Raw genomic sequence first — 21,028 nt, 5'->3', positions numbered from 1 at the left:
AAGATAAGATAAGATAAGATAAGATAAGATAAGGTATTGTTGTTGTTTGTTGTTATTGTTATTATTATTATTCACATATACTTATGCAGAGAGAGTCATGGTGGTGCAGTGGTTAGAATGCAGTACTGCAGGCTAACTCACTGCTCACTCCAGGAGTTTGATCCTCAGCAGCTCAAGGTTGACTCAGCCTTCCATCCTTCTGAGGTCGGTAAAATAGGACCCAGATTGTTGGGGGCAATATGATGACTGTTTAAACTGCTTAGAGAGGTTATATATATGCATACATGTATACGTACATAAACACATTAACCAGAGAAAAATCGGATCTGCAATGCATCTGATGAAGTGAGCCGAAGCTGTTTTTTTGCTACCATAGACCAACACAGTTGTCCTCCTACATTATTTTAAACAAAATGAGTTTACATGATTTTACATGATTTTACAAGATTTGCATCTGCAGTGCATTGATGGAGGGAGCTAAAACTCTGGAAACTTTTTTCTTTAATAAAATGTTTGGATTTTGCTCTCCTACAATACCAAAACCAAAATGAGTTTATGTGGGGTTTTTTTTAACCAGGGAAAGATAGATGCCAGCTGACTCATTTCATCCCTGTTCTCTGGGCTTCAGCAGTCAATTTTGATGAGTCTGGAAAAATTGCTCCCACAAAAAAAATCTGTGGCTTGTTTTTTATACCTTCCTAGCTAGAAATCAATCCTACTGAATGGACCTCAATTATTACAATATTTGTGGGAAAGTCCACTGCCTGTTTCGCAACGATTTTGTTAAATTTTACAAAACATACACATAAAAGCAACATAAACTAGCCATCAAGAAAGAAAGATAAAGAGGAAAGAGAGAAGTGGAAACAGAGGTGCACAAACATATAAATAAAAAAGGAAAACAAAAATATATACAAAGAATGACTTCCAGCTTCTTCATTCAAGAATATACAGGTAATCCTCAACTTATGACCACAATTGAGACCAAAATTTCAGTTGCTAAGTGAGACAGTTGGTAAGTGATTTTTTGCCCATTTTACAACCTCTCTTGCTACAGTTGTTAAGTCAATCACTGCGGTTATTGAATGATTAATATGGTTGTAAAGTGAATCTGGCTTCCTCATCGACTATGCTTGTCATAAGGTCTCAAATGTTGACCACATGTAACCATCATAAATATGAGCCGGTTGCCAAGCTTCCAAATTTTGATCATGTGACCATGGGGGGATGCTACACTGGTCATAAGGGTGAGAAATGGTCATAAGTCCCTTTTTTCAATGGCCTTGTAACTTCAAACAGCCATTAAATGAAAGATTGTAAGTTGAGTTGAATACATTCAACTCTTAGTTAAACAATATAATATAGTGTCCATTTTCCCTAAAAAAGTTTTTTTCCTAAATGTTAACAATTGTCTAATGCATATGTCATAATTTTATTCCCCCCCCCCTTTCTCTTGCAAAAAGTCCACACAGGTACCATCAAGTTTCTGGGTGGGCAGCTAATGAGTAGGCTGGCTTGGTTGCTCAACAGTGAGAAACTGGTGATGCAGGCACAGCAGTGCCTGCATTTTCTGCCTTGCATGAGAAAAGCACAGCTTCCTTCCCCCGTCCTTACCACTTTCTACAGAGGGATGATCAAGAGCACAACCTGTCATATTGCATTACAGTCTGGTTTGGAAGCATCAATGCTTCAGACAGGAAGGTAGTGCAAAGAGTGGTGAGGATGGCAGAAAAGATTATTGGTAGTTCACTTCCTTCCATCCAGGACATGGCATATAAGTGATGCTTTAGCAGAGTCCGCAGGATTGTCTGGGTTGTTTCACATCCTCTTCATGACCTGTTTTCCTTGTTACCTTCTGGGAGGAGGGGGCTTTGTGGTATCCGAAGCAGAACACCCAGATTCAGTCACAGTTTTGTTCCATACAGTATCAACCTTGTGAACTCTCAAGCTTCCTCTTCCCGCTATGTATTCAAACAGGACAGTGATTAATATATATATACATATTTATATATATGGGCATGTATACATATAGGCATGTCTCTCTCTCTATGTGTGTGTAGCATGTGTATATATGTGTTATGGGTGTGTATGGGTACATATATACTTTCTTTTGAGAGCAGACAACAGAATTTCACTTTTAATTTGGTCCAGTATGCTCACAATAAAAAAATGACAATAAAGGTTATCTTATCTCTTGTAGATAAATTTCTTTAGTGACTTTTCCCTCACAAGGGTTGTTAATTTAGCCATCATTGCCAGTTCTGTCATCTTTACGATCTATGAACAAATCCATTGACTAGCAAGTTTAATGATTTAAAATTCCCAGTTTGGGCTCAGTTGAAAATGAACTCACACCCTCACAGTAACTTTCATCACTGTGTAATTTCTTGGATGTCATGATCACCGTTCATCATCCACCCACTTGCAAGTCTTAGCTGTACTATATATACTATATACGATTGCTTTGTAGCAGTTTGAGTTTTGCCTTCTACATTCTTCATTTTGGCTGCTGTCAGTTGCCTACATAGAAAGTTACTTGCATGAATACATTAGTGAATATGAGTAGAATGACAAATGTACATAATCATGCATTCAGTAAATAAATCTTTTTTGGTAAGGACTGCAAAATGTACATATCATGCATTCAGTAAATAAATTGTTTTTTAGGGATTGCATTGTAAACCAAATGAGAATGTAGGTGATCAATGCACAGCTCTCCAGGAAGGTGCTGGAGGAGACAAATAGCTTTCAAAATATAGATTTTTGTATTTGAATGCAAAGGTATTTCAGCTGGAAAGCTAGAGGGGCTAATTCCCTTTGGATGAAAATGCAGGATCAAATAGGTCAGCTGCTTGTAGAATGTAACAGAAGCAAATAATTCATTAACTTTCCTACATGCATGATAACAAAATATTCAAAACCCTACAGATTCATTTGGAAAATACTGCTGTTTGCTCCTTTTAAAACATGGTTTATTACTTTATTTGGACTTGTGTTTGAAATATGTGTTATTTTAATGTCTATTTTATTTCTTGTATCAATCCCTGCAGCTACCTCTAAAGACAAAGGCAGAAGCAATGATGGGAAACAGGTTAATTTTTGATTAGGTTCAGATATACAATTCCTGTGATCTGGGTTTCCCCCCCCCAAACAAAATGATTCAATTTGATGTGTTTTAAGCCTATCCGTACTCCAGAATTCATAGCAAACAAAGGTACAATTAAGGCTGCTTTTGTGTACATACTAAAAACAAAGCTTAGCTTTTAACAATGATCCATTATAGCTGAAACCAAACTTAGACATTTCCAAATTTCTTAATACATGCTGACTGAGTTCAAACCACATTCTGAATGTGGCTACTGAATTGACTCACATGGTGCTTTCACATAAAACATCATATCACAATCTAAGCATATGGTCTATATGTGTCTATCAAGCTTATATGTGTCTTCCTAAGCTTCTAGCTCTAATCTACCTGATGGTTTACATTTGCATGTCTATAGAACTGGTTTTCTGCTTTGGGGAAGGAGACCTTAGACCAGACATGTCAAACACAAGGCCCGGGGCCCAGATCCGACCCACGAAGTGGTTTCATGCGGCCTGCGAAGCCATCCTGGAAACAGTGAGGGAATGGCCCCCACTTCCTTGGCCCTGGCTCAGAGACCCTCCTTCTGCCAGAGACCCTCAGATCTGTCCCACTCCTACCCAGGCCCCCATAGGCACCCTTGATGCGAACAATGTAGAGCTGGCCATGCCCACCCAGTAGGCCATATGCACTCTAGCCACGCCCACCCAGTAGGCCACGCCCACCCAGGCCATACCCACCCGGCCCCCTGAGGGCAACCGCAATGCTGATGTGGCCCTCCATGAAATTGAGTTTGACACCCCTGCCTTAGACTATTAAGAAAAGTGGGCATGCTTTCCTTTTATCTTTTTAGGAAATATATTTTCCTGCCCTTTTAATATTTCCTTTTTGGGGGAGCTGACTTCCCTCACTATGTTCATGAATGTTACAGCCAATGTACACACGCGTAGGTTAATTTTCTTAGGCTGCAACAATAACTAAGCCAAATTAGCCATGCAGCAAGCTAGAACCAGCTGTAACAGTCCTACCAGAAGATGGTGGCAACAGAAGATGAAGTCTGTTTTATTCAGCCTTGCATCATTCAAGCAGAAATATTCTGGAACCCTAATAAGATAATGTCAAGAGATAACTTTCAAAGAGCTAGAAAAATCTTTCTTCTCTCCATGTAGCATTTTATATAGTTTTGTCACATCTACAAATCACATCTGCCAGAAAAATTAGCTGTCATTGCTAGCTAAAGAACTTCCATTATTGAAGCTTTTCCTTCTAGGAGAACTGCCCAGCCCCTAATTATTATGTTTGCCTTTATCTTAAACCTTTCTTCATTCAGTAAAATCCTTCTTAAGGTACAGTGACCAGAATGGTACACAACATTTCAGGAATAATTTCCCAACAGTTTATTGTATCGGTAGTGTTATTTTCATTTCCTAATGATTCCCTGCGTAGTATTTTTTTCTTTTTAAATCAGCAGTCGCCTCTGGTGTCTACTGCTGTTCTCTTTGCTGTGGTGCTGCTTTTTCAATCATTTTGTTTCTCTGTCTCACTGTTCACAGCGCAAGCAGCTCTTCCCTGTCCCAGGTGGATTGTCTGATTGCAAACAAAAGACGCTAAAAAAGAAAGAAGAAGACAATCTAACCATAGTAAACAGCATAATTGTTATATAATCAGAGGCCAGCCTTTCTTCCAGACCAGTAATCTTTTTTGAATGGAAGGAAGAAGCTAAGCTCTGGCAGTGTTGCCTTTAGAGATGGAAAGAGTTAGCTTTTTAATGGAAAACACAACCATTCAAGAAGGAAGACAGGAAATTTCAGGAATGCCCGATTTTATCATCTATGGGAGGATAAGATACTGGAGCTCCGATTGCCTTTGAAACTCACTTGTGTTCCCTTCCTCACTATAATGGGCAATATTTTAAAAAAATGTACAATGTACTGAGGCTACTTCCAAGGAACAAAAAAACTGCCTAGAATGTTGAAATCTCGCCTTTCATGTATCTAAACCAGTGTTTCTCAACCTTGGGAACTTTAGGATGTATGGACTTCAACACCCAGAACACACTTCTTAAAAGTTCCCGAGGTTGATATAACAGCAGCTTCACACAACTCTCTTAATCAACTTAGATGAAGACTCACAGATGACTTCACATGCCATTCTAAGCTTGGTTAATGAACCCAAACTATAAATCAACATGTTGTACAGGGGGACTAGGACAATTAGCTGTAACCACATGGCTGCTCCCAATTCACCTTGGGGCCCCCACCACACCTGGGGCCCTCCACTGCAGGCATTCATCCTCAGAGCGGGCTGCAAGAGATAGAAAGGTAGCGGCAGCACCAACAACATATGAGTGGGGTTGAGGTGGTGGCCATCGCTGCCACTTCTATTCTGGTCAGGAGCAAGGGGGGTTGGGATGGGCGCAGCAGACGGGATGGGAGAAAGCAAACCAAAGGAACAATTTGGTGGGTTTCTGCAAGCTGCTGCCTCCCAGATATTCCACCCTGTTGCAGGGAGCCCCTTGGCTGATCACTTCAGATTTGTGGTAAGGCAGCAGGCAGGTGGGGCAGGCAGAGATTTGTGGTGCTTCTGAAAAAGAGAGACTGGCTAATTAACAGAGTCCTTCCAAGGACAGGGGTGTGTGACCATGTGGTGGCAGCAAATTGTCCCATTCCTCCACCAAGGTGGCGGAGGCTGACTCATATACGTACCAGCCTATTTCTTCCTCTGTTTAAAGCCTGTAAAGAAATGTGAGAACGAGCTTGGAAGAGGGGGGGGGGAAGAGATGGTACCTAGGGAATGATCAGATAAAAATGTGAAGAGCCCACAACAGAGTAAAAAGGTGGAGAAAGAAACTGAGAAAGGATCCACCCTAGCTAATCAGGCAGTAAACAAGATGGTGGGAGAGCTCATCTGCTCATGTTTCCAGTGAGGTCTATTTGGGAGGCTGACAACACCCTATGAAGTTGATCGGGAGGGTGAAAAGGTTGGTAGCCTTGCTCTAAATGTTAATTCTCCTCCCTTTTGACAGTAGGAGAAAGATTTAACAGACTGTTAAACCACCTTTGGTGTTCATGTGACAAGGCTGATTGGGGGGAGGGGGAGTTTAGTTTAACATCCTTGACTCCTGGAACTTTTGCTGCATTTCTGTATTCATATGGCCCCCAGCAGCTTAGTGATCAGCAAGAATGGCCTAGTCCAAAGCAATTTTCCTATCCCCAAAAGAATTAGCATCAGCCACCAGCTCATTTTCCCCAATGTCACAAGTAGTGATGGATTTCTGTTGAAACTTTCCATTTTTCTAACAGCTATTGCCCGTCCCCATCTCCTCCAAGAGCACTGCTGTATCTTTTCCCACCTTTTCAACCTTGACAGTTCCTATAGGATGCTGTGATTTTCTGATCTTCCATGGGTCACCGGCTTTGTTTTGTTTTTCCCAGTTGGAGCTTTTGTATAAATAGAAAACTAATCCAATTTCCTGTCATGCAAGCAAAATCTCTCCCACTCGTCTCATCTGAACACTGCCAGTCCTCTCCCTGTTTTTTCCCCCCTTTTCTTTTAATATGTGCTGAACGTAGAGGGAATCTGCAACCATATCAGCACAAGGCAATTTGAAAGAGAACAGAAAGAAAACAGGAACAAGGGGAGGGAGAAGGGAGGAATCCATCCATTCTTTTGATTGCACTTCTCGCTTTTCCCTTTTCTGTTTGAAAGATAAAATATCTGGCAAAGGATTTGTCTATTGCAGATAATCCTTTCAGTCAACTCTTATCACATTCCAAGGATGAATTTCTTGCAAAGTGTGAGACATACACTGGCCATCTCCAATACTTTTTCCCTTAGAAGCTATCTAATCCTGATCCTTAAGGGAGTCCATCAATATCTGAGCTATGAAAATCTAGTTAGTATTAGATGGAAGCAGTCTTAGTTTTCTGGATCTCTTTGCTGCCACCTAGTGACAATTTGGATTTTCACAATCTAATTTTGGGAGCCCTACCTATCCTTCAAATCACCTGAGTGGTTTCATGAAAGATGTCCTTCTGCCAAACATTCTTCCTTTTTGAAGAACACAGGTCATCGTTGTCATCCTTGTCTAAGCAATCTTCAGATTGTATTAGGATAAATGTCTAGTGGCCCTGATCAGTGGTGAGATTCAAGTACCTGAACAACCAGTTCTCTGAATGGATGCAGGGCTGGGCATCCAAGGCCTAGAATGGACTTCCAGAAGTGGCATCCATGTACTTCTTGGGGGGCTGTTCTAGGCCGATGTAGTTCCCATCTTCAAAAAAGGGGAAAAAATGGATCCAGGAAATTACAGACCTATCAGCCTGACCTCAATACCTGGGAAGATTTTGGAAAAGATAATCAAACAATGAATCAGCGAACACCTAGAGGCAAACGAAGTCATTACTAAAAGCCAACTTGGGTTTGTCAAAAACAGATCATGCCAGACAAATCTTATTGCATTTTTTGACCAAGTGACAAAATTAGTGTATCAGAGGAATGCTGTGGATATAATTTACTTGGACTTCAGTAAGGCATTTGATAAAGTAGATCACAACCTACTACTTGATAAGATAGAAAAATGTAGGTTAGACAGCATCACCACCAGATGGATTCATAGCTGGCTGACAGGCAGTACTCAGCGTGTGGTCCTCAATGGAACCACATCTACATGGAGGGAAGTATGTAGTGGGGTGCCCCAGGGCTCTGTTCTGGGCCCAGTGCTCTTCAACATCTTCATCAACAATTTGGATGAGGGGATAGATGGGGAACTCATCAAATTTGCAGATGACACCAAGCTGGCAGGAATAGCCAACACTCCAGAAGACAGGCTTAAGATACAGGAGGATCTGGACAGACTTGAACACTGGGCGCTATCTAACAAAATGAAATTTAATGGTGAAAAAAGTAAGGTTCTACATTTAGGCAAAAAAACACCAAATGTACAGGTATAGTATAGGGGGTACTTTACTCAATAGTAGTAACTGTGAGAGGGATCTCGGAGTCCTAGTGGAAAATCACTTAAATATGAGCCAGCAGTGTGCTGCAGCTGCCAAAAAAGCCAACTCGGTGGTAGGATGCATTAACAGAGGGATAGAATTAAGATCACGTGAAGTACTAATACCACTTTACAATGCCTTGGTAAGGCCGCACTTGGAATACTGCATCCAGTTTTGGTCACCACGATATAAAAAAAGATGTTGAGACTCTGGAAAGAGTATAAAGAAGAGCAACAAAGATGAGTAGGGGACTGGAGGCTAAAACATATGAGGAACAGTTGTTGGAATTGGGTATGTCTAGTTTAATGAAGAGAATGATGAAGGAGGACATGATAGCAGTGTTCCAATATCTCAGGGGCTGCCAGAAAGAGGAGGGAGTCAAGCTATTTTCCAAGGCGCCCGAAGGTAGGACAAGAAGCAATGGATGGAAACTAGTCAAGGAGAGAAGCAACCTAGAAATACCGTATTTTCCGGCACATAAGATGACCTGGCGTATAAGACGACCCCCGACTTTTAAGAAGATTTTCAAGGTTTTTCGTCTTATACGCCGGAAAATACTTACATGCCAGTTGCCAAGTGTCCGACACAAGCCCGATTCAGCCCCGTCTGATGCAGATGGTGCAAAGCCTCCCTTTTGAAGCCCAAAGGGGCTTTTCCTTCCACCCACCCATTTGAGAGCACATCTGCAGACGGAGAAGCCACGCATCTGGAGTCAAGCTCCACCCAGGAGGCGGTCAGCCAGGTGGGCTCGGAAGACGCGCTGGAGAGGCGGGCTTCGGGCGGCCATGCCGAGGCCGGCTGGCGAGGGCCACTGAGTGGTCTGCGGGCGAGAGGGGCGCCAGGCCCGCCAGAAGTCCCCGGAAGTTCCTGGAACTTAGAACGCCCTGGCGGCGGGCGGGTGCTCCCTCCCCAGTGGGGATGCAGGGGAGGCGTCCTGTGGGGGGGCGGTGCAACCACCCCACCAGCGCCTGGGGTCCAGCTCCATCCCACGGAAGGTGACTCTCGGGTCCCTGCGGGGAAGAGGGGCTGCTGGGGGGGGCTCTTGCCTTTGAGCTCTGGCCGGGAGGACGCCTCTCAGCCCAGGAGGCTCTTCTCAGGGGAGGGTGTGGGGGACGCGCAAAAGGGGCTGTTTCACCTGAGGGCTCCTAGGCCTTGTGGGGTGTGGCGAGGGGGCAACTTTTGCCAATTGCACCTGCGCATACAAGACCCACAAAGGCGAGAGCAGAGGGCTGCAGCTGCCCTCCCTGTCTGTCGCAGAGGAGGCAAAGGCCCGACTGGCCCCGCTGGCCCTCCCGCTGCTCCCGTGCTTCTGACGGCCCCCGAGGCGCAGCGTTTCCCGGGCGGCAGGCAGCGCCGGAGGGCAGCCGCCACCCTGCCATGGCCGGCGCCCCTCCTGCTTCCCCCCCAGGCCTTGAACTTCTCCCATTGGGTGCAGGGCGGGGCAGCTCCGCCCACCGCCTCTTTTTTACAACTCATGTGCCGCTTCTCTCTCACTGTCCCTCTTCCTGCACTGAGCGTGCAGCCTCTTGGGTTGGCTGCTTTTCCTGGGCAGCCTGGCAGTGCGGCTCCTGCGCTCGGACCTGTTGCTGAGCCGGCGGCTGCTGCTGCGCGTGGGGCTACTGACCATCCTGCAGGCACTGGGCCAGGCCGTCCTGCCGCTGCCCCTCTGGGTCATGTTCACGGCGGCTGCCTGCTGGCTTGTCTCTGCCAGCACCGCCCGGCGGAAGCGCATCCCCGCGGGGGGAGAGCGGTGCTGGTGACAGGTGAGTCTGGCGGGCGCAAGGCCCTCCCCTCGGGCCAAGAGCCGACGGGCAGCGCTGCCTTCGTGTGGGGAGAGCCGCCCGACGCTCCCGTCCAGCCGTGTCCTGAAGCCGCGCCGGAGATTGCTCGGTTGCGCGGGGCGGCCCGGCTTTGCAAGAACGGGGATGCTCGACTGATTTATGTTTTTTTCCGTATAAGACGACCCGGCGTATAAGACGACCCCCCAACTTTTGAGAAGATTTTCATGGGTTAAAAAGTCATCTTATACGCCGGAAAATACGGTAAGGATAATCTTCCTGACAGTTAGAACAACTAACCAGTGGAACAACCTGCCTCCAGAAGAGTTGAATGCTCCAACACTGGAAGTTTTTAAGAAGAGACTGGACAGCCATTTGTCTGAAATGGTATAGGGTTTCCTGCCTGAGCAGGGGATTGGACTAGATGACCTCCAATGTCCCTTCCAAGTTTTTATTATTATTATTATTATTATTATTATTATTATTATTATTATTATTATTATTATTATTATTATTATTATTACTACTACTACTAAGCCTGGGAGGCCTCCTCCAGCTGTTCTCTGAACTAAAAAAAAAATTAGCTACCGTTTCTGCCGAACTGGTGCAAATCGGCTGAATCCCACCATTGGCCCTGATGCTTCTCAGTAAAACAGCAAATAGACGTAGCACCATTTTAAAAATTAATGTTGTCCAATTAAAATCTGGTTTGAATGTATTCGTTCATCACCAGTGTTATATATCATCACTGGGAAATTTTAATTTATCATTATCTAAGAGCAGGTCAGCCTAGAGAACAACTGCAGAAAGGAAACTTTTTCATAGAGAGATTTGAATATATTTAATACCTGAGTGTTGCCACTACAGAAACTGAGGCAAGGTCCACTCTTTTCATTAACTGAAATGGAAGACAAGGCACTGGAATTCCAAAGCATGCCAATAAGAACTGTGGCTTGTGAAACGGCTGTGAGCAAGGAGTGCTTACATGGGTAAGCAGTAGGGAATTTTTGTAAATAACCTCCTCTTAGGTTCAACGGCTAGAAATCTGAGCTTAGCACTAGCTCTTCCAAGGGAAAAAGTTCAGGGGTGAGTTGTCAGCCAGAAGATCCCGCAAAATATGAAGACAAAGCACAGAGGATGATGTTCTTTCCCTTTGGATTCAAGCCAAATGTTTTTTTTTGTTTGTTTATTGTCTTCTTTACAGGTTTGGCTGAGCTGTTTGTTTGTTTTCTCTGCCCTTGGGCTGTTGTCATTATTGAATGTGTATCCTAGTGCAGGGGTAGGCAACCTCGGCTCTTTTATGACTCATGGACTTCAACTCCCAGAATTCTGGGAGTTGAAGTCCATGAGTCATAAAAGAGCCGAGGTTGCCTACCCCTATCCTAGTGGAAACTTAAAGATGCCTGTGTTCAGCACATTCAGTGGGTATCAGTTTAGGGGAAACCAAGAGATTACAGCATGTCCAGCTAAGACCAATCATAGATTAATTGGGAGAAGTAAGGGCTCAAAATATTGCTTATTGGACTCTTCTGTGAACATGTAATTAAGCTGTAGGAGGGTTAGCTCAGGGGTTGAGTCTCTGCTCTGCATATAGTAGATACCAGGCATTTTTTTATCATAGAACACCCAGAACGGAGTTCCAGCACCTTTTTTTGGATGGAACCTTGTAGGGTTGGCAAGTGGTTTGTATGACATGCGTGAGTTCTGGCACCTTTTTTTTTTTTACAAAAAAAGCACTGGTAGATACTAAAGATCAAACTTCAGTATCTTCTGCTAAGACAAGGATGACCTGTTTCAAAGAGCCATTCTTTTATTAAGGCCAGGAAAGATTCCAGTTTGTAGAGAGATTTCTGCTACTAATATTTACCTATATGGATTAATTTATTCAATAAAGTATAATGTATGTTTTATTTTTATATACGTAGCAATGCCAATTCTTTAGCTGGTGTTGGCCTTCATTTGCACTGAGTTCTTCCCAAGAAACTTGTTGTTGTTAGCTGTGAAGCTGACCCATCGCGACCCTATGGACAATGTTCCTCCAGGCCTTCCTGTCCTCTACCATCTTCTGGAGTCCATTTAAGCTCACGCCTACTGCTTCAGTGACTCCATCCAGCCACCTTATTATCTGTCGTCCCCTTCTTCTCTTGCCCTCAACCTTTCCCAGCATTAGGCTCTTCTCCAGTGAGTCCTTCCTTCTCATTATATGGCCAAAGTATTTGAGTTTCAACTTCAGGATCTGACCTTCTAAAGAGCAGTCAGGGTTGATCTCCTCTAGGACTGACCGGTTTGATCGCCTTGCAGTCCAAGGGACTCGCAGGAGTCTTCTCCAGCACCAGAGTTCAAAGGCTTCAATTCTTTGCCGCTCAGCCTTTTTTATGGTCCAACTTTCAATGCCATACATTGCAACTGGGAAGACCATAGCCTTGACTATACGCACTTTTGTTGACAGGGTGATGTCTCTGGTTTTTAGTGTGCTGTCTAGATTTGCCAAGAAACTAGGACATTGTAATCATGTATCAGTATAGTGTATGTGCAGGTCCAAGCAGTGTGTAGTTTTTGCAATCTGTCAATTACTATTGACTGGCTGTAATTTTGCAATTTCAGATTTTCTAAGCGGCCATCCAAGAGGTTTTGGTATGGCGCCCATGTGCTGATAACTAATGGGACAACTGCAGTCAGTTTATGCCGTAATTCTTACAAGTTCAGTTTTCAGACCTTGATACTTTGTGATCTTCTCCAATTGTCTTCTACTATACCCTGGTATTGTCACATCAATTAACCAGAGTTTCTTTTCAATTACCATTAGATCTTTTATCTTATGAGCTAAGACTTTATCACTTTGTATTCAGAAATTCCACAATGCTTTATCCTGCAATTACTTTTTCGACTCTATGTTTCCCCCATTTTTTAAATTAATGGTACAGAATAAATTTATAGGTGTTGCAGTGAATTATTTTGGCAAATGTGTTACATTGCTGTTTATTAACAGTTTGTGTGATCTTTTTGTACAAGATGAGTATTTCTTCTATTATTATTATTATTTTTTTGCATAATTTGCACTTTGAATCATTTGATGATTTTTTAATTGAATTTTTAAAATTTTAATTTTTAATTGATTGAATTAGTTTCTTGTTTCTGAGCAGCCAAAATCAAGCCTTTAATTTCTTTTTTTAATGTTCCAGTTATAAGCCATCATTAGGTTTGATCTTTATCTACGTTTCCCCTCTATTTTTTGTAGAAATTGACCATATAATACTTTTTCTTGCCAGCATTCTGTGTTTTTAATTATATTATTTTTATAGTCACGCTTTGTTTCCTCTACATTCAGTAAGTTAACAATGCTTTTCTTAGCTCTTAGCAGTATTATTTCACTATATGAACTTTACCTAGAGTTTATTTCCATTTCTCATATTTATTTATTTTAATTAAAAAGGACTTAAACTTAGTTTAAATCAGACAATAATTCTTTAAATACACCCTTTAATCAACATTTTAAAGCAGATTTTAATCCTAGACTTGGCACAATTCATATGCTGAGCACAAGTAGCTTCAAATCCATATATTAGTCTGGAAAAATGTGCGTCAGATTAGTTTGCTTAGAGATATAGTTGGAGCAAATATCTTAAGTATGCCTAAGCTGTATAAAGGGACGCGGTGGCTCAGTGGGTTAGGACGCTGAGCTTGTCGATCTGAAGGTCAGCAATTTGGCAGGTCAAATCCCGAGTGCCGTGTAACAGAGTGAGCGCCTGTTACTTGTCCCAGCTTCTGCCAACCTAGCAGTTTGAAAGTAGAAAAATAGGGAACACTACGGTGGGAAGGTAACAGCGTTCCATGCGCCTTTAGCGTCTAGTCATGCCGGCCATATGACCACGGAGACGTCCTCGGACAAGCGCTGGCTCTTTGGCTTTGAAACAGAGATGAGCACCGGCCCCTAGAGTCGGAAACGACTAGCATGCATGTGCGGGGGAACCTTTACCGTTACCTTTTTAAGCTGTATAAGAGAAATTTGTAATCCAAAATCGGCATGTTCTGCCTAGTAAAGTCCCAACTGATCCTTGATTGCTTATAAAAAGCTCAAATTTAACTCATACAGAGTTAATACAGAGATTTCATTCTAACCCCAGTAAGGTCTATGTTTTTTGTTTTTTCCCCTTTTTGCTGGAGTGTTTTAGGCTTGACTTCTTATGCAAAGATTTACAATGTATAAAGCTATGCTTTGTTTAGAATAATCAATTCTTATTTTAATATACATTTTTCCTTCAGATTTATTTCCCCTTGCCATAGGAAAGATTAAACAGCTGAAAACAGACACAAAAACAAATGTGTCAAGAAATCTGGTGCTATTGATTTCAGATTAAGAGAGCTTACATGCCTCAGTAGGAATGACATTTCTTCCATTGTTTTCAGTTTCAGCCAAAAAATAAATAAATCCCCAAATCTACCACCACTTCCAAAAATACAAACGTTTTCCTAGTGGCAGTGAAGGAACTTTTACTTTTAAAAGTAGGAACAATAATTTGATTCACATATAATGCTAAACTATGAGAAAGAAGAGAGGCAGGGGACAAGGTGAATACAAAATTGACATTACCCTAAGAATAATAATCCACTTGTCAGTGTTATACATTTAAACCAGGGGTCTTCAAACTTGGCCCTTTCATGACTCATGGACTTCAACTCCCAGAATTCCTCAGCCAGGCATTCTGGGAGTTGAAGTCCACAAGTCATAAAAGGGCCAAGTTTGAAGAGCCCTGATCTAAACTGTAGTAAGCATTTATGTGTTCTTCACCCTTTCTCCTCCTATCTTTAGAACAGCACCAGTTTAGTGTTATTAAGCCTGATGATTGTTTATTGAAGCAAACCAGCTTAATCAAAACTTAAATGTCCTGAAGGAGAAACAACAGACCTCCCTTTCTGTCATGCTTAGTTACAGTTCAACTACTGGCTACATTATTATCTACTGAGCATTTAAAATATGTTCTTCTGGGCACAAATTTCTCTAGGCCCCTGTCTGCCCTTCCGGTGAAGGTTAAAAACCAAATGTTTTGGAGATGATCTGTCTATAATATCATTAAGGTCCTGACCTGTGACTGTCTAGCTTTAGTGTGAGCCATGGGCCAATGACTAGAAAGCCAAGATCTCACTTAGCACAAAAAGTATTGTTCTATGAAACTTTTTTTGCTTTCGTTCCACAAGTCAGTCCCCCTTGCTACATCAATCAGCAGGGGAAGAATGTGCAGCTTTATAGCCAGATGTTTACAAGAAAATCCTCTGGAGTAGGGTTGGAAATCTATCCATCCCTTGCACAATAAGTTTGTTTCTTGATTCACATCCCTTTCACAGTGCTACAGTACAGGCATCCCCATGGTCATGTAATCAAAATTCAGACTTTTGGTAATTGGGTTATATTCATGATGGTTGCAATGGTCCAGAATCATGTAATCGCCATTTGCAACCTTCTGACCAGCAAAATCATTGGGGAAGGCAGATTCATGTAATAATCATGTTCCTAACTTAACAAACAGCAACTGATTCACTTAACAACTGTGGCAAGAAAAATCATAAAATGGGGCAAAACTCATTTAACAACTGTCTTGCTTAGCAATAAAAATTTGAGGTACAAGTAATAAGCTGAGCACTACATGTAAGCTTCTATAATTAGAAGTAAGATAGATTTGCTTTGCCTCTATCTCATCATAGTAAATTAAAGCCCATATAGAATGAAAACATGACTTGGTAGTGTTCCAGCATAGAGAATTATCTCTGTGGGAGGTAGAAATAAAGGACTTGCAAAGCTGTAAAAACAGTCCCCTAACATTGTGAAAATGAAGAATGATTTTATTGGATTCACTTTCCTCCTTGTCACAAAGCGAGTCCTAAATCAAGTGCAGGAGAAGAAGTAGTATGAAGTGGAGGTCAGTTGGATGAAAATAAGAAGGTAAGGCCAATCTGGTGTAGTGCAGACATGTCAAACTTGTGATGTCACATGACATTGCACAACGTATCGGAGAATTTTCACCATTGCCGGCAATGGGGTGGGTGTGACTTCCAGATGATGCCTCCGGCCCATGGGCCAGCAATTTGACAGCCCCAGTGTAGTGCTTAGGGCACCATGCTACAAACTAGGAGATGGTGAGTTCTAATCCTGTCTTAGGTACAAATCCAGCTGGATGACCTTGGGTCCATCACTCTTTTCATAGGAGGGATGAAATGGCAAGCCACTTCTGAAAATCCTTGTAAAGAAAACTGCAGGGACTTGTCATCAGGAGTAACACCCTGACTTGCAAGCATACAGAGACAAAAAAATGAATAGGATGTCCAGGAAAATAATGGTTAGTGCTGATAACCTAATTTATTTATTTATTTTATTATATTTATATACCGCCCTTTCCTGAAGGACTCAGGGCGGTTTACAGGGTGATTAAAACGAAAAATACAAAAGTTAAAAACAATTAAAAAATTATATCAATCCCTGAACAAATAAAAACCCCAGTTAAAATTAAAATTAAAATTCTCAGCCTGGGCCAGAGAGCTCGAAGAGCCAGGTCTTCAGGTCCCAGCAGAATGAACGGAGGTCGGGGGCAGTCCTAAGCTCCGCGGGCAGCTGGTTCCAAAGGGCTGGCGCACCCACTGAGAAGGCCCTCCCCCTGGGTGTTATCCACCGGCAATCTTTTACTGGCGGTACCCTGAGAAGACACTCCCTGTGGGAGCGCGCTGGACGAAGGGAGCTTGATGCCGGCAGGAGGTGTTCCCTCAGATATCCCGAACCCAAGCCATTTAGGGCTTTATAGGTCATCACCAGCACCTTGAATCTCACCCAGAGGGCAACCGGGAGCCAATGCAGCTCGCGGAGTAGAGGTGTTACATGGGAGTATCGGGAAACCCCCATCACAACTCGTGCGGCCGCATTCTGCACCAGCTGAAGCCTCTGAGTGGTCCTCAAGGGCAGCCCCATGTAGAGAGTGTTGCAGTAGTCTAAACGGAAGGTCACGAGCACATGAGTGACTGTGCGTAGGGCATCTCAGTCCAGATAGGGTCGCAACTGGCGCACCAAGCGAACCTGGGCAAACCCCCTCTGGTCACGGCTGCTATATGATCTTCAAAGTTGAGCCAGGAGTCAAGGAGGACGCCCAAGGTACGAGCCCTATCAACGGGGGGTAATACCTCACCCCCATCATTAAAGGTGGAATGGTATGGTTAACCCGAGATGCCGATACGCACAGCCACTCAGTCTTGGCAGGATTGAGATGAAGCCTGTTTCTCCCCATCCAGACCTGGACCGCCTCCAGGCACCGGGACATCACGGCGAGGGCATCGCTGGGTTGGTTTGGGGTGGAAAGAAAAAGTTGGGTATCATCAGCGTACTGATGATACCCCACCCCGAAGCCACGAATGATCTCACCCAGCGGCTTCATATAGATGTTGAACAGGAGAGGCGAGAGAACCGACCCCTGAGGAACTCCACAAACAAGAGGCATCGGGGTAGATCTCTGCCCTCCCATCAACACCGACTGTGAGCGGCCCAGGAGATAGGAGGAGAACCACCGTAAAACGGTGCCTCCCACTCCCAACCCCCTGAGACGCCGCAGTAGGATACCATGGTCGATGGTATCAAAAGCCGCTGAGAGATCTAATAGGACCAGGACAGAGGAACAACCCCTGTCCCGAGCCCACTAGAGATCATTCACCAGCGCGACCAATGCCGTCTCTGTGCTGTATCCGGGCCTGAAACCCGATTGGTATGGGTCCAGATAATCAGTTTCCTCCAGGAACAGAGGAAGCTGATGCGCCACCACACTCTCAACAACCTTCACCAAAAAGCGAAGGTTGGAGACTGGTCGATAGTTATTTAAAACAACCGGGTCCAGAACAGGCTTTTTGAGGAGGGGTCTCGCCACCGCCTCCTTCAAGGAGGCAGGGAAGACATCCTCCTTCAAAGAAGCAGTTATTACTGCCTGGAACCAGCCTCGTGTCTCCTCCAGGGCCGCATAAACCAGCCAGGAGGGGCACAGATCCAACAAACAGGTGGTGGTGCTTAGCCTCCCCATGATCCTGTCCACATCATCAGGGGAAACAGGATCAAACTCAGTCCAGATAACATGCTCAAGACCGTCCAATTCCTTCACGTCAGACTCTGCCCAGTCAGAGTCCAGACCGGCCCGGATCTGAGTGATTTTTTCTGCCAGATGATGACTAAACTCCTTGGCTTGTCCCTGTAAGGGATCCTCCCTCACATCCTGGTTAAGGAGGGAGTGAGTCACCCTAAACAGGGCGGCTGGGTGATTATCTGCGGACGCGCTGAGGGCAGCGAAGTAATTAGACTTCGCCGTCCTCATCGCCGCAAGATAAGACCTTATAAAGGTTCTTAGCTGCAATCGGTCAGATTCGGATCGACTGGACCTCCAACCGCTCTCTAGACCCTGTCTCCAATGCTTCATCTCCCGGAGCTCCGCAGAGAACCATGGAGCCCAACGGGATCTGCGCTGGGTCAGAGGTCGCAAGGGTACAACACAGTCAAGTGCCCCGGTGGCCGCCCTTTCCCAGGCATCCACCAAGGCATCGACTGGGCTGTGGGTGAGGGCGATGGGTATAGACCCAAGCGCCATCTGGAACTGTTCTGGGTCCATTAGGCGCCTAGGGTGGAACCACCTGGTCGGTTCCGCAGGACAACTCTCAAAAAAAGGGGAAAACATTATAGTATGTTGGACATGCAAATAATCCTGCAGGTGATATTATGATTGAGAAGATATAGGAAAAAATGTGTCAACTGGGAAAGTGAGTAAAAATGAGCACACTGCAAATTTTACACTAACTTATCTTCAAAGACAGGTCCTGAGGACCTAATTTGCTTCCCTCCCTTTCCTCTTCCTTTTTTTTCCTTTTTCTTTTTTCTATATTTCAGATTGCAAAACTATGTTTATTTCTCCTTTATTGTCTTTGGTTTTTTCCCCCCCCTGAGAGGGATTTTTCAGTTGAGTAGCATGGGGGGTAAGCAGGCTTCAAACTAGCAAGTAAATAAATAAAGGTAAGAATGAAAGTGATCCTGGCAAAATGTAGGGACACTATGAAGTTCAAAATTATTTTGGAGCCCCAATCTGGTTATTGCCTAGAAGTGTATGAATGAATAAATGGTTGAATAAATAGATGCTTTTGTCTTCTCCAGGAATGAATAGATTGTTTGGGGAGAGGGGGAAGAGAGAGAGACAGAGATAGAGAGAGAAACAGACACAGAGAGATTGCTATAAATCAGCATTCAGAAAATTCAAAAATCTTTTTTTATTATGTTTTTATTATGCTTTTTTCTTTGTTCTCCTCTTGTCAAGCCTCTCAAAAAATAGAAAATACAGTAGGCTGTTTTTTTTAAAAAAGAAATCTCAGTAGAATGGAACGCTATAGGATCTGCAAGGTAAACAAGCATGTGTATTTATTTGATATGCACATCTGACTTACTTTTGGATGACATGCTGCTTTTTTGGGTAGTGTTTTGCAGTGATAATAGTGCAGAGAACTGTACAAGGATTTCTGTTATGGTATGTGAGAGTGGGAGACAGGGGAAGAGAAAGGAAGTTGGATAAGAGAAAGCATAGCTCGCAGCTACATAATGGGTAAAGAAAAAAGGCCAAGAGGGACCTCCCTTAAATTCGATAGATTGCGTTGTTTAATTGAAAGAACTCAGAGGCTACCATCCCATATGATCAAAGAGATTGGAAACATTCAGGTAGTCCTTGACTTACAACCATTTGTTTAGTGACTGTTAGAAATTACAAGACCCCTGAAAAAAAGTGACTTATGATCCGTCCTCACAATCATACACACCATCCCCATAGTAACACGATCGAAATCCAGATGCTTGACAACCACATGCATTTATACAATGATTATAGCATTCTGGGGACATGTGATTGCCATTTGAGACCTTCCCAGCTGACTTCTGACAAACAAAGTCAATGGGGGAAGCTGGATTTGCTTCATGACCATGTGATTCATTTAACAGCTGATGGCAAAAAAAATCAATGAAATCTGGCACAACTCACTGAACAATCAACCGCCTGCCTTAGCAATAGAAATTCTGGTTCCAGATGTGTTTGTAAGTCAAGGAATACCTGGACTATGGGAGACATGCCTCTGTACCATATAGGGCTTTGCAGGTAGCACCTGGGGCAAAGTGGCCACAAGTCCAACTCATAAAGAAGAGATGCTACATGGTCCTACTGAGGTATAACTGTCACTGCTTGCGCTGCTGTATTCTGGACTAGTTGAAGAATATATTACATGAAGCTGTGAGGTAACCAGGGTATGAGTGATTGTCTGTTGTGAAGAAAGGTACACCATTTTTGGACAGACATTGTGACATCAACAGAAGAGAATATTTGTAGCTCTGGGTTGACCTATATGGGGTCCTTGGTGCTCTTTGAGCTTGGTGGTTTTCTTGCAGACCTTTCATTATCCAAACTAGGTAACATCATCAGTGCTGGTAGGGAGTAGGATTTGCTCTCATTTTATAATCTATCAGTGTTGGTGGGAGTGGTCAGACCCATTCCCAGACCATTCCCACCAACACTGACCGGGCAAGCCAGTAGAATATAAAATGAGAACAAACCCCACTCCCTAGTATCATGATGATGTTACCTACTCTGGTAATGAAATGTCTGCAAAACAAACAACCAAACTCAGAAAGCACAAAGGATCCCACATTGTGACATCTCACACAAGTACAAAAAGGGCAGAGCTTGTGTCTTAACTGCACAGCCCTGTTTATGAAAACATTGGATCCTGGAAACATCTCAGCTGATAGTAAACAATCACTGTTGACCTAGTCTACTAGGAAGTAGTCATTTTCTGACTCATTCCATCCTGCCTTTTTCCCCCCTCAGATTCTTCTCCTCCATCCCCCAAATTGGGAGAAAAATCCACACAGATAACAGCTGAGGTCAGTGCCAATATGAGCAGACATTTGGGGTTGTCCATCCCTTTCTCCTTCTGGCCCGTCTGATCTCTCCGATGGAACAGGAGATAAGATAGGAAAGAGTAAAGGATGAATAAGCAAGGCTAGAATGTGGCTTTAACAGAGCCACTTTAGGACATGGACTCTGTTATGGAGGCGTCGTCCTCAATTCTAGGTCTGTATGCGACTGGGAAAAGGCCACAATTTAATTCAAAGTAATAGA

This window comes from Vipera ursinii (genome assembly GCF_947247035.1).
Source record: "Vipera ursinii genome assembly, chromosome: 5".
Lineage (NCBI taxonomy): Eukaryota > Metazoa > Chordata > Lepidosauria > Squamata > Viperidae > Vipera > Vipera ursinii.
The sequence above is the reverse complement of the archived record's forward strand: the minus strand, read 5'-3'. Positions refer to the sequence as shown.